Source organism: Serinus canaria, chromosome 25 (genome assembly GCF_022539315.1).
Source record: "Serinus canaria isolate serCan28SL12 chromosome 25, serCan2020, whole genome shotgun sequence".
NCBI classification, from domain to species: Eukaryota; Metazoa; Chordata; class Aves; order Passeriformes; family Fringillidae; genus Serinus; species Serinus canaria.
The window spans coordinates 4066543-4078302 of NC_066338.1; the positions used below are offsets into that span (position 1 = coordinate 4066543).

Consider the following 11760-nt stretch of genomic DNA (forward strand, 5'->3'; position numbering starts at 1 on the left):
AGGCTCAGCCTCATCTTCCTCCTGTTCCTCTACTCCAGTTTCTTGCTCTAATTCCTGCTCCTCCAATTCATCCCCTCTATCTTGTTCTACTTTCCATTCTTTTAAAACCTCATACAACAGTCTCCAGGTAGTAGCCAAATCAACAGCAGTCTTATCCCCCTTAGATATCACTGCCCATAGTCTCTTTCCAACCCTTTTCTATGCACGGACACTGAAGGCAGTGTCGGCATCGGCTTCAAAGTCCTGTGATTTGCGCCATATCAGTAAACTACGAAGATCATAATCAGAAGTTTGAACATTTTTTATTTTCAGTAAAGTTTTCCATGTGGACAAAATAATATTTTCCTTGTTTGACAAATTATTTCCCATTATTTTGCCAATTGCTCACCTCAAATCAGACGTCTGAATTAGGTTCGGACCTTCACAGCGTCCCTGCTGCCTTCACTCATTTTTATAGGGTACCCTTCAAAAATTTTTTTTTCTTTTTACTCTCTTTTTACAGTCCCATTGCAATCATGTCGGGGGTCACCAGATGTCGCAATAGAGTATGACATGGTACAAAAGTACACGACTCCATCAAAAAGGTGCAAGAGAGAGATTTATTTTTTGCAACGTTACTTTTATACTTTTCAAGACACTTGCACCCATCCAGCATACACATTCAATGTCCATTGGTCATATAAGAGAAACAAAGTTCCCAGTAGGAACAATGTCACTCTGTGAGCTATCTCCTAACTTTCTCTCCTTCATCCTGTCTCCATGGTGACAACCTTGGTGTCTTCCTTCAGGAGAGATATAGGGCTTCCTTATCTTCTGGAGGCCTTTGCTAGCTCACAAAAACAGCACAGAATGTCTTTCCTACAGTAATCTCTTGTTCTTAATGTTCGGGGGATTGTTTTAGAACCATAAGAACATGTTCCAGTAAGCAGGTAGAACATCTGTCTTAAGTAGTATACATCACTTGGCTTTGGTTCATGCATCATAACATGTGCAAGGAATGTAATTTACAATCAATAGATGTGCTCAGGTAACAGGCCAGAGGTTTAGGAATCTTTCTCCAATTAATTTTGCTTTAAAATTTAGCTTTCTCCAATTAATTTTGCTTTAAAATTTCAAGTGTGTCTTTATTAAAACAACAAACTATTTATTACCTCTACCACCATGAAGAGCAATCAGCAGTGGCTGAGCATCCTACAACAATTCCATAAAGAAAGGTCTGAGCCCCCAGTGTAACACAAGAAGGCTATCATCAAGCCAGAGTCCTCCAGGCATCTTCTCAACCTGGAGAAGAGCAGACTCTGGGCCAATTGTTAGAGCATCCCTCCAGTACCTGAAGGCAGCCTACCAGAAGGAGGCAGATGAGCTACACAAGGGTATGGAGCGATAGGAAAAGTTTTGATGGCTTTAAGTCCTAAAGAGTATATATTTCCTTTGGATATTGGCAAGAAATTCCTTGCCAGGAGGGTTGTGAGACACTGGAACATGTTGTGGGTGACCCATTCCTGGAAGTGTTCAAGGCCAGCTTGAATGGGTCTTTGAGCTTAAGGCGGTCTAGTGGAAGGTGTCCCTGCTAATGGCATGGGGGGGTGAATTTAGGTGAACTTTAAGGTTCCTTCCAACTCCAATCATTCTATTCTTCAGTGCTACTATTCATTCTGTGCAATAGCAGTAAGTAGTTGAAGATAGAAATAACAGACTATTGATTCTGAGAAACTGCCATCCAATGAGTTTAACTGTTCTAGTGTCACATGTTCCATTTAGCATTACTATATCTAGTAACAGTCCGAGCACTTAAATATCATTCACACAAATGTTTTATAATTTTTAAGATTTCTGACATTTCCCAACTCCCTCCCTCCCTTCCTTCTTGGAGTCCTGGAATCTTGGAGTCCTGGAGTCCTTCCCTTCCTCCCTCCCTTCCTCAACTTTGATGTTAATTTGCAAACTGTCAAGTAGTTGCAGTAAATAACTCTTCCTTATATATAATTCAGAAGCTTAGAAATGGATAAATAACAAAATTGTGTGACAACAGAGCATTTAAAGGTGATTTTAACCTGAGAATTCAAGTTAGCTATTGAAAATTCAAAAATACAACATTTAAATGATGCAACGGATGGTTTTAATAGATTTTCTTTGTATTTCTGTGATAGAAATGAGGATCTCAATTTTTCACCTTCTAAAAATACTTATTAAAAGTTACTACTTTGAAAAACAAAAATATTTCCAAAACAAGGAAATTGATTGATGCAGATGAAAATATCATCTTCTAAATAGTCATCATCTAGTCCAAGGTATTCCCCTTACACAGTAAACTTTATGGAGATTTCTATTCTCACACAAACACAGAAGAATGTTTCAACTGACTAGAAAATCTTTAAAAGCAAATTAACCTTTGAAAAAAAGATTAATAAAGAGCAGGAAACTATAAGCATCCACATTTGCTATATGTGAGTTACCAAATATTGGCTCTGGTTTGTGGGTGAGTACACTTCCCATTCACACACACAGATACCTCTCTTCCCCCTGCACCCAGATGTGTGATACTGGGTCTCAAAGAAGGGACCATCTTTTTCCTCTTCAATTGGTATTGTTTCTCAAAGTCAGGGCATATTCTTCCTGGATCTGTTATCTGGATTTATTACCTACAAGGTAATGTGCCTGTGTGTATTTGCACTGGGGAGGAAAGGACAGGGAGCGCAGCGATTTAAAAACAACTTGCAGCTAACCTAAGAAAGAAGAGTGGTTTTTGAATATGCAGCAAGTGCAAAGTTCAAGGGCATAATTGGGAGACGCTTGCTGTGCTGGTGATTTCTCCTTGCAAGATGTAGTAGAAAAGCTTTTCGCTAAGATGCAGGTCTCCAGGAGAACTGAAAGAACAATCACTAGCGTAAGACCTGATTGCAACAGTCGTGTAGAGGTTTGAGCAATCTAGCTGGATTCATAGCGTCATTGCTTACGTTAGGTGTGGCTGCTCCTCAGGCTTTGGCTAGGCTGAATAATTAGGGATAAGACGGCTGCAATGCTCAGTGCGAGAAGAAGCCGCTTCTTCACCTCGGGGAGACGGAGAACACGGCAGCTGCTGAGATGTGAAGAACGAAGCCTCTCAAGATGGAGATTCTCTGCGCAGCTATCAAACTGAGGGAAGACGATCCCTGGTCACTTGCCTGCCTCCTAAATTCACATTAGCATTCGTATGGAAGGAGTTCTTGTACAACACTCCTGTGTTACTTGCTAGTCTTCCTGCAGCCCTCCGTGCAAGTTCTAGTAAAAGGCTGGGGGATGTTTGCTGTGCTGGCACAGTTTCCCCTTGCGAGAAATAGTGTAAAAGCTTTATGCGAAGATGCAGGTGATAGTGGTGCCCTGGAAAATGCTAAGATAAACTCTGAAATGTTAAGCCTTGTGTTTTACCTGAGTAAGTAGTAGTAATTAAAATAAATATTGTATAATCATAAGAAGAACAATGAGAAACTGTATGTTCCTAGTCTAAGGTGGCTATGCTTGGTTGAAATCTATGTATACTATAGAACAATGTAAGTTTAATAATTAACATGAAAGTTATATAACAATAGAATATAAAAGCATATCCATCCTGAACCTATGTCGGAGTCAGATTTGGGTTTGTACCCCTAACACCCAGAGCTCTTCAATAAAAGCACCTGCATATAATCATTTCTCGTGATTATGTGTTCCTGAATGCCAACACAGGCTCCGAGAGATGCAGAAGACAGAGATACGGAGCTCTTTGAAGGTAAGTGCTGGTCCCGGGCTTCTTTCGGCAGAAGCAGCGCTACGGAGCACACCGCGTCAGGCACAATGCTCAGTGCCCAAAGAAGCCACTTCTTCTCCTCCGAGAGACGAAGAGCAAGACAGCTGCTGAGACATTAAGAACGAAGCTGCACAACACTGGGATTCTTTGGGCAGCTTTTGAAGTGATAGAGGACAGTTCCTTACCACTCTCCTTGTCAAGCTTTGCCTATGTTTGATAAGCTGGGAACACACCACGACCGGCAAAATGCTCTGTGAGCAAAGAAGCCACTTCTTTGCCTCCTGTAGTACTGAATGAACAATCTCCAGTTTAAGACTTGATTTCCACAATTGTGGGGAGGTTTGGGCTATCCCACGGGATTAATAGCGGCATTCCTTACTCTAGGTGTCGCTTCTTGTCAAGCTTTGCCTACGTTTAATAAGTTGGGATGCCTGATGGTCAAACAACTAAAGGTAACAGCTATTTTACATCAGATGCTCATTGATGTAATAGTATTAGAAATGGAGCACTGCAAAATAGAGCTACTATAGATTTTTTTGTTAGCATATGGTCACGAGTGTGAGGAATTTGAAGGAATGTGTTTCTCAGCCTCTCTGAGCCGAACTCAAACAATGACAAGAAAACATGAAGAAATTGACTGGGAATGAGTGGGGTTTGCATGAATGTTTTGTGGGATGGGAAAGAAATCGATGGTTGAAAAATCTCGTAAAGGGAGCTTTGTTTATACTAATGGTCATTATAATATTGCTTTGTGGTATTCCATGCATCTTGAAATTGGTGAGCCTCTTGGTAGAAAATACCGTGGCAAGGGTCTGACTGGTGCAAGAAGGGGGTATTGTAGCAATGTATCTTAACCACTTAGACTACAGGGTGCACCAGCCATCCAGCTTGGAACTGTTGCTGTCAGAATTTTCTCAGGGCCCTCTGGAATTGACCAAAGTTACTAAGACATAAGCTGTGCTAAAATAAGAAAGGAGAAGCTGAGAAACCAAATTCCATGACAACAAGAACCTGATAACTGGGGGTGGCAAAGCTCCTGGACTGTAAGCAAACACATCTTCTGAGGGCTGCACACAGAATGCGTGGAGAAGACAAAGGCATCAATAAGAAATGCATGAGTAGCATGTGCAGAGAGTTAGAATGTGTAAGCGCATGATGTAAACAATAAACAACTTCTGCTTAATCCTCTTGGTCCCTTGTCCAGGAGGTCTGAATTTCCCAGAAGTGGTACTTACTAAAGGCGCTCTGATTTTACTGATAGAGTTTCTGTCTAGACGATGATTCATGGGAATAGTTCTTTAAAATCCTTCCCTTGCTGACATCAGTAAGTTTCATCTTTTCCTGATTGTACTGGTGACTATATATTTTTTATGAATATAAAATAATGAGTTTTAGGGATATGTTTCAAAGAAAATAGATTGGTAGCTCTGCTACCATTTCCATTATCTAAGAAGACCTCCGATTATTTTTGGACCTTTCATAGACCTCTGACCAGATAAGCATTTTTCTTTGACTGACGCCATTAATTTTAGGTTACTATGCTTGACCAATAGTCAGAAAGGGGAAAGTCACAAAGCTTAGGTGTTTCCCTTGTCAGCAACTTCTCACTAGAAGGTAGATTTCTGTCCTCAAGCTTATTACTTCAGCTAGCAGACTATGTTCATTCCAAAAGAAGGTAAGAAGGTTGCTTCCCCAAATGGTCAAATAGTTTTTCCAGCTATTTGTGTATATTCTCCATAACTGGAGTTTGTTACAGAAAGTTCCATTAAAATGCATGCATCCTCCCTTGGGGGAAAGAGAGTATTTAGCCAACAGAAGGTAGGCTGTTATCAACCTGATATTGTCTTAACGAACCAGAAACTTAAAACACAGTAATTCCTGCTAGTTCCAATTCTATTTTTGAGCTCAACAATCTGAATGGAAAAAAAAAAATCCCTACCGTAGTAGGGACGGATGCTAAATAGAAGGTCCTCCTTTTTAGAGAGAAGATAATGAAAAAGTTTCACAAGAATCAGAGCAGGATGTAAAACAAGAAGAGCATCATGAAAAGAGGCAAAAAATATCCTCTTAAGTTGTAGCAGCAACTTGGCACTGTCAAACCAGCCTGAGTTGCAAGTGGTGTCAGCTTGGGTCTGGGAGGCATCCTGCACAATGCGGTATTCTAAGATCCAGCTGCCCACTCCCGACCCCAGGCCCCGAACACCTATGCCAGCCATTATCCCTGGGAAACAAACCTCACCTGCCTGGGTGCCTGATGGCAAATTGCAGAAGTCACTAAGCATTGTCAAACAAACCTGAGTTTGCACTTGCACCAGTTTGGGTCTGGGAGGCAATGAGGAATTTTTGGAGCCAGCCAGCCACTCTGGGCCACAGGCCCTGAACAGTAATGCAGGCCCTTTTCCCTGGGAAACAAGACTGTGGGAACAGGTGGGAGTGACAGTCGGCAGCCATCACATCCAGGCTTTTGGGGGGAAGGAGGATGTGGTACCAGGCAGGCGGCCCCTCTGGAGCAGGGCCAACCACGTTGTGCTCGTGCGGGCCTGCCAGACATGCATGCTGCCCGCCCTACATGTGCTTGCAGGCCTGGACCCTGCAACGGGTCCACACGAATTATCACGGGCTGTTGGTCAATTCGGTGGTTGGCACCCCAGGGCTGAAGCCAGCTGCGGATAACAGGACTACACCGGGGCTCTGTAAACTAAGGCCGGCTGCAGACAACAGGTCTACCCCGACCCTGCGTAAGCCAAGGCGGGCCAGGGACAGCAGGTCTACCCTGGGCCTGCATAAGCTAAGCCTGGCCAGGGACAACAGGTCTGCCCTAGACCTGCATAAGCTAAGGCCAGCCATGGACAACAGGTCTACCCCAGGTCCTAGGCGGTCGAAGGCCAAGGCCGGCCCTGGGCAACTAGTCTACCCCAAGTCCTAGGCGACCGCAGGCTAAGGCCGGCCGTGGACAACAGCAGCCTCACCGCTGCTGCCCAGCCACCGCGTCGCTTCCCATCATGGCCCCTGGGACACCAGGTCTACCCCTGCCACTAGAGACGATGGCAAACGGGCCCCTCCCCCCTCACCGTGTGCCACCATGTGTGGTGCCAGGAGACTTGCTGCTGCCACAGCCTGTGCGGCCAAGGCCCTGCCCTGTGTATCAGGCCTGGGACCCACATGGAGGGGAGTCGAGGCCGCGGGGGCCTCTCTCGCTTGCCCAGAGCGTGCCACTGGCGGCACGGGGCCCTTCACTCAGTGCCCAGCCCCCGGACTCTGCGAATTGGGCCCTGGACCCATGCGGAGGAGAGTGCAAAAGCCCCCTGTTGTCACTGGCCCACCAAGAGAGACCTAAGAGGAGGAGAAGGAGGAAAAAGGCAGACTGCGCCCGCATGCTGGAGTGGCAGGCTGGCCGCTTGTATTCGAGAGAGTGAGAGAGATAGCACGACAACAAAAGCTTGTGTCGAGGGCTGATTCTAAATAGATCACAGCGAGGGAGCTGCTCTGCTATGTACAAAACCCTGTCCCAGAATCAGGTCGTCTACGAATGATTTAGCATCCGGTGCCCCACAGTCATGCGGTACGCGGCGGGGGAGAGGCAGTACTGCCTCTGTCTGCCCCTCCAGTCCCAACCACGAGCGGTGCTCCTCACAGAGCATGCAGGCGGCCAGCTATCACAAGCCCACCGAGGCGCCGGCAGCACTGCAGTATCGCTACATCTAGGCGAGATTCTGACTTAGAGGCGTTCAGTCATAAGCCCACAGATGCTCATGCCAGTGGCTCCTCAGCCAAGTGCACGCACCAAGTGCACACACCTGCGGTTCGTCTCGTACTGAGCAGGATTACTATTGCAACAACACATCATCAGTAGGGTAAAACTAACCTGTCTCATGACGGTCTAAACCCAGCTCACGTTCCCTATTAGTTGGGTGAATAATCCAACGCTTGGTGAATTCTGCTTCACACTGATAGGAAGAGCCAATATCGAAGGATCAGGACTTTGTGAGAGTTAATTGGGATGTCGTGGGTTTTATATGGACTTTTGGGGATTTTAAGGAGATTTTGGTGCCTCTCAGCCCTTCCCCACATCCGGGGATAACTGCAAAGCCCCCCCAAAATTCCACTAAAAACCTCCAAAATCCCCCAAAAACCCTCTGAACACACGCAAATCCCACAAAATACCAGTGGAACCCACCCAAAATTTAAAAACACTCTCGAAAATTTCAATAAATCCCCCCCAAGAAACCCTCCACAACTACAATAAAATCCCCCAAAATCCAAACCCCACAAATCCACAAAACCCTCCCAAATCACCCCCCAAAACCCAATAATTCTCCCCAAAAACCCCCACCAAATCCCCAAAACCCCTCCCAAAATCCCCCCAAAAAGCCCCCAAAAATCCCCCCAGACTCACTGGGGCTGTCCTGGATCAGGGGGCACCGGCTGGGGGAACAGGAGCCACTTCAGGGGGCCCTCGGAGCTTTTTGGGGAGAGGGCACCATGGGAGACTCCCAAAAACGGGGGGGAACCCCTGCTATGCCGCCTCCCCCTGAAACCCCCAGACCCTGGTTCAGGGTGGGCCTAAGACACCCCGGGACCCCCAAATCTCCCCCAGGACCCCCAGACCCCCAAAGGTTTTCCCAGGACCACTCCAGACCCCCAAACCCTCCCCAAGACCCCCAAAACCTTCACAGGATTCTCAGACCCCCTCAGTTCTCCTCAAAATTCACCCCAGACACACCTGAGACCCCCCAAATCCATCCGACTGCCCCAAATCCTCCTCAGACCCCTCAATCCCCCCCAAACCCCACGAAATCCCCTCAGACTCCCCCAAATTCTCCCCAGACCCACCTCAGAACCCCCAGATCCCCTCACAGCCCCCCAGTTCTTCTCACAATCCCCCAAAATCCCCTCAGACCCTCCCAATTCCCCTCAGATCCCCCTAAGCCCATCTGAGAACGCTTCAGACACTCTCAAGCTTCCCCCAAAGCTCCCTAAACCCCCCTCACACGCCCTCATTCCCCCCAAACCCACCGCATACCCCCCGATTTCCCGTCAATGCCCCCAAAAATCCCCCGTGTCTACTCAGTCCTGCCCCAACCCCCCCCCCCCCACCAATTTCCGCCCGGCCCCACCTCAGCTCCTCCGCCGCTCCCCTCTCGCAATCTCCCGCCTCAGTCGAGCGCGCGGGCTTCCAGTCAGTAGCGGCGCGCCCCTCCTTGAATCAACCAATGATCGCTCTGAACCTCCCTAAACCAACGAATCACGGCGCGACTTCCCTCAGCAACGCCCGCCTCCCTGCGCCACCCCAGCCAATCAGAGGCGAGCCAGAAGCGGCGCCCAGTTCCCCGCCGCTGCTGGGACCCGCGGGGCTCGAGACAGATGATGGAGGGGGTTTGGGGGCGGTCTGGGGAGAGTCCTGGGGCATTGTGGGGGGACCTGGGGGGTGCGGATGGGTCCTAAGAGGAGTGTCGGGGGGGTCGTAGGAGGGTCTGGGGAGGGGTTTTGGGGAGGGGCCGTAGAAAGGTCTTGGGAGGGTCTGGGGGTGTTGGGACGGTCCTGGGGGAGTTTGGGGAGGATTCTGGGGGGTCCTGAAGGTGTCCTGGGAGGGTTTTGGAGGTTTTGGGGAGGGGCTTTGGGGGGTCTGGAAGGGTTTTGGGAGAGGGTCTGGGGGTGTTTTGGGGAGAGGTCCTGGGGGGATCTGGGGAGGGGCTGGGGGAGCCTGAGTTGGGTTTGGGGAGGGGTCTGGAGGGTCCTGGCAGGGTCCGAGGTGGGGTCTTGGGAAGGGTCTGGGGGGGTCTCAGGGGACGTCCTGGGCTGGGCCCGATTGGGGTCTGGGGGCTCTCGGGAGGTCCTGGGCCAACCCTGGGGGGCTTTGGGGGATTTGGGGTTCCTGGAGGGGTCCTGGGGGAGATTTGGGTGTCCTGGGTGTCCCAGGCCCACCCTGAACTGGGGTATGGGGGTTTCAGGGAGAGGGGGCACAGCAGGGGTTCCCCCATCCGGTTTTTTTGGGGTCTCCCATGGCGCCCGCTCCCCAAAAAGCTCCGAGGGCCCCCTGAAGTGGCTCCTGTTCCACCGGCTGGTGCCCCCTGATCCAGGACGGCCCCAGTGAGTCTGGGGGGTTCTGGGGGGATTTTGGGGGCATTTTTAGGAATTTTGGGAGGGGCTTTTTTGGTATTTGGTTGTGGGTTTTTTGGGCTTTGAGGGATTTTGTTGTTTAGGGGGAATTTTGGGGAGAATTATTGGGGGCTTTTAGGGAGAATTATTGGGCTTTGGGGCGGTTGCGGATTTGGGGGCTTTTGGATTTCAAGGGAGTTTATTAGGGTTTTGCAGGTGGTTTAGTTGGGGGGAATTGATTGGACGAGGGATGGGGAACAGGGAGGCTTTTTCAGGGCTGAATCTTGGTGTTTGGGAGGTTTTTCTGGAGCCAAGGTGGCCAGTGACTTGTAGAGATGGACTCGAGCAGAGGGACCTTCAAAGTCAATGTGCTCATCCCTTGTTTTCCCCAGACAAGGATCTCCCATTTCTGACCCTGGGGAGGCTGTGAGGAAGAGGAAGATGCCCTGGAACACTGAGGCAGGTGAGGAGGAAATCAGTGCCTTAAAATCCTTAAAATCGGAGGGTTTTGGGAAAGCTGCAATAGACTAGACTCAGAAACAGTAGAACCCTGAGTAGAGCTATGCAGCAGCCATAAGATTGGTCAGCAGAAAAATTATATAAGAAGTAGAAAGTAAGGAGAAATAGAACAATTGTCTGTGCATTAAGGCTTATCTAGAATATCTCCCTAACCTGCAGAAAGTATATCTAGCAAGATATTAGGAAGTTCCAAGCTAAAAATGGAGCTCTGTGTATTGTGTGTTTTAAGGCTTACAAGCAGGTATTGTATTTGAAAGAAGCAAGCCCAGACCAAGGAGGGGAAGGCATCCTTTCTCAGGTCATTAGCAGTTTCTATTACTGACCGAGGCTCTAGCTCTAGGGAGGAGGGGAAGCCCTTCGATCCAGGGCTGATAAACGCAGATTATGAGACTGATCCATTCCCTCTTGACCCTCGTGAAAAATGGATGCAACTAAAGAAAAATGCCCTTAAGGAGGGGAACCCCCAAACTTGCGGGAAATCTCAGCATTTGAAAAAGGACTGTTTTGAAAAGGGGGAGGCCAGATCCAAAACTCCCGGTATTTGCCCTCGGTGCCGTAATCGGTGCACTTGTCAGTCCAAGGTCGTCCAATATCAGGAAAGCGGAGCGGAAGCACAGAGCGACACCGTGTGAGACACAGATGCCCCAGCAGTGCCTCGCAGGGACGGCCCGAGCCTCAGCCCAGGCTCCTCAGGCAGCCCTCGCCAGACCGCTGGCAGCCCTGGCCGGACCCTGACAGAGCAGCCACCCCAGCGCAGGGATGGACCTGGCAACCTCCAGTGTGAAAAATGCCTATTGAATGATTGGCTTTTCGCAAATATTAAAATGAGTATTATATGTGTTGTGTTAGAAAGTAATGCTGTATTAATTCTCTTAAGTAGCGTGTTAAATATAGTTTTAGGTTATAAAAAATGTTAAAATAGAAACTATGCTATGTAGGATACTTTTTTTAAAGAAAGGACTTGCAGCCAGATAGCAGCCACAGGACACCTAAATCTTTCAAAGAATTTATTGCCCTCTTATCAGAAGAAATGAGCTTCTTCCCAGCTCAAAGACTCTGTTAGGATTCAGAGGAAGAAGCTGACAATGACCAGATAGAATCCTGTGTCTGAATGGAATTTATGCATCATGTATGAAGTGTATGAATATGTGTTGTTTTTAAGGGTTAATCCTTTGTTAATGGGTATCCATTTTTGGGCTTGTGCTGCCCAGAAAAAAGTACCCAGACATCTGCAACTCTTTGTTTCTATTGTCTCATATTGTCCTAATTTAAATTGTCCAAATTATTATTACTTTAATTGGATTACTATTTTTATAACCGTTTTAATACTACTAAACTTTTAAAATTTTAGAAACAAGTGATTGGCGTTTTTCACA

The 11760-nt window shown here is 47.7% G+C and overlaps 2 long non-coding RNA genes across 3 annotated transcripts; one reads left to right on the plus strand and one right to left on the minus strand.

Moving 5' to 3' along the window:
* Positions 1–283: 283 nt before the first annotated feature.
* Positions 284–8950, minus strand: LOC108963680 (uncharacterized). 2 transcript variants are annotated; one of them, XR_007779722.1, is made up of 2 exons: positions 8884–8950; positions 284–8228 (listed from the first exon to the last, which is right to left on the minus strand). It is a non-coding gene; the product is annotated as an uncharacterized LOC108963680 (long non-coding RNA). The 2 variants fall into 2 exon arrangements; XR_007779721.1 differs by having other exon boundaries at positions 284–8297; positions 8884–8944.
* Positions 8951–9863: 913 nt separating this feature from the next.
* LOC108963800 (uncharacterized) lies at positions 9864–11309 on the plus strand. The gene is made up of 2 exons (XR_007779681.1): positions 9864–10328; positions 10960–11309. It is a non-coding gene; the product is annotated as an uncharacterized LOC108963800 (long non-coding RNA).
* Positions 11310–11760: the final 451 nt, after the last annotated feature.